This window comes from Myotis brandtii, unplaced genomic scaffold, assembly GCF_000412655.1.
Source record: "Myotis brandtii unplaced genomic scaffold, ASM41265v1 scaffold1234, whole genome shotgun sequence".
NCBI classification, from domain to species: Eukaryota; Metazoa; Chordata; class Mammalia; order Chiroptera; family Vespertilionidae; genus Myotis; species Myotis brandtii.
Genome location: NW_005354309.1, coordinates 452,210 through 454,575, shown reverse-complemented (window position 1 = coordinate 454,575; position 2,366 = coordinate 452,210). Strand labels below are relative to the sequence as shown.

The following is a 2,366-nucleotide window of genomic DNA, read 5'->3' as shown; positions in this document are numbered from 1 at the left end:
CACCCCTGCAGGCCTGCTTGCCCTGAAGTGCCCCCGCCCCCCGCTGGCCTGATCGCCCCTAACCGCCTCTGCCTCACCCCGCCACCATGGCTTTGTCTGGAAGGATGTCTGGGAAGGTCTCCCAGAAGGTCTCCCAGTTTAATTAGCATATTACCCTTTTATTAGTATGGATAGAGGCCTGGTGCACAGGTGGGGGCCGGCTGGTCTGCCCTGAAGGGGGTCCCGGATCAGGGTGGGGGTCCCCTTAAGGGGCATGGCCAGCCTGGGTGAGGGGCTGAGAGCAGTTTTTAGGCTGGCCACACCCCCTTCAGGGTGGGGGTCTCCGCTGGGGGGCGGGGCCAGCCTGGGTAAGGGGAGGGCTGTCTGCAGGCTGGCCATGCCCCCATTGGGGTGAGGGTCCCTGCGGGGGGTGTGGCCGGCCTGGGTGAGGAGCTGAGGGGCCGTTTGGGGGCAGTTTGCAGGCTGGCCAAGCCCCCGGCTTTGTCCAGAAGGACATCCGGAAGGTCTCCTGGTCTAATTAGCATGTTACTCTTTTATTAGTATAGATAGCTCTGGAAGTTTCCCAGGAACCTCCACAGTGATCATGGCCAATGAGGTAACTAACACTTTTTGAATTTTGTAAAATGTGAACAAACAAATAGATCTGCCATCACATCATTAAACAACTGAACAATGGGGTGAGCTTCAGGCTCCCCTGGAAAATTAAAGGAGCCTGGGGCGAGGAGTGTTAGGCTGGGTTGGGAATTGGGCATGACCCCAGGCGTGAGTGTGTTTGTGTTCCAAGAAATAGGTTGGTTTCCTATGTGCCTGGCCTGTCGGGAGGGCCTGAGCATGGCCCGCAGAGACTCGGGCCCCCTAGGCTGGGTCAGTGCCCCCAAAACACGCTTTGCAGCTGCCTGCAGTTCCTCCGTCTCCCGACAGGAGGCGTGTGACAGTCTGAGTTACAAGTTCCCCAATCGGCCCCACCTCATAGGAGTCAGGAATGCGACTGGGACAGCCAGGGACCTTGGCCAGCAGTCTGGAGCCTTTTATGGGCACAAACGGGGCTCTGGAACTGCCCCCCATTCCGGAGGAGCCAGAAACCCAGCCTGCACCTCTGCAGGCCTAGGAGCCTGGCAGCTTGGGCGAGCGCAAGGTACTCACTGCTTAGAGTTCCCTCACCTGTAAAACGGGGGTGGGGAAACTCACCTTGCCAGGTTGCAGTGAGGGTGAGTAAAAGGTGTGTCCTGGACCTACCACTGTGGGATGACTAGCCAGGCACAATAAGCTGTAATTGGTCGTATTATTTTATTACATTTTTATTCTTTATGAAGGATCTGACACACGCTCAAATCTTGTTTCAGCTCAGAATTGGCTGAGTCTCCCAGAGTCCCATTGCAGGGTGCCCTGTCTTTGGTGTTCTCGCCTCTAAGCCGGAGGGAGAGCTGTCCTGGACTCCTTTCTCGCTCCCACACTCAATTCCTCAGTAATTCTGTCTGCTGTTTCCAAAATCTATCCAGAACCCACGTGGTCAGAGTCCCCATCATCACTCTCCGTGGCCAGTGCAGCCACCACCTTGTTCTTCCAACTACCACCTTGGCCTCACACAGAAATCTGTGAACACTGAACCAAGTCAAGCCCTTCCCTCACCGAGAACTCTCCATGGCTCCCACCTCACTTAGAGCAAAAGTACAGTCCTCCCCTGAGCCCACGGGCCCTGAGTGAGGTGGCCAGTCACCTCCCCGCCTTGGTGTTCCCCTCTCACGCCCACCACTGCTCCAGCCACCCCTGAGCCCCTGCTTGTCATAGACACACGGACACGCCCCCGCTCGGGGGCTTGGCACCTGCTGTCCCCTCACAGGAAACGCTCTTGCTTCAGGTGTTCAATCATGTCTCAGTTCACAGCACATGTCACCACCTCTGCAGCGAGGCCTCCTCTGACACCATCGCAGCACCTATTGTCACTGGAACTGTCTCCATTATTTCTTCACGCCACTATCTCCTGTGCCCCCACCAGGACGTCAATTCCACAAAGAGTGGTTTTTGTCAGTTTTGTTCACTGTCGTGGGGTTTCGCACCAGCCAATAAAATACCTTTCCCTGCGTCTTCTTTCTCCACCATCTTCGGCTGGGTTTCCTATTAGAGTCCATTATTTAAAAAAGAAAACGTCTGCAAAACAGCTCTTAGGAAGGGCAACGGCCGGTCAGAGGGGGTCATTCTGCGGCTGGCGCGGGTACCAGGGTCCCTGGGGCTGTGGGTGCGCCGGCGGAGAGGCTTATGTCCAGCCCGTCCCGCTGGGGCAATGAGCGCTCAGAGCGGATGGAGCTGCCATCCAGGCTGGGGGGCAGCCAGTGGTGCAGGCCGTCCGAAGCCCCAGCGGCCCTCCT

General features: G+C 57.2%; 1 long non-coding RNA gene across 1 annotated transcript; it reads right to left on the bottom strand.

Moving 5' to 3' along the window:
- Window positions 1-1,277: 1,277 nt before the first annotated feature.
- LOC106724894 lies at window positions 1,278-2,359 on the bottom strand. Its single transcript, XR_001360730.1, has 2 exons — window positions 1,801-2,359; window positions 1,278-1,737 (listed from the first exon to the last, which is right to left on the bottom strand). It is a non-coding gene; the product is annotated as an uncharacterized LOC106724894 (long non-coding RNA).
- Between the last annotated feature and the right edge of the window lie 7 nt (window positions 2,360-2,366).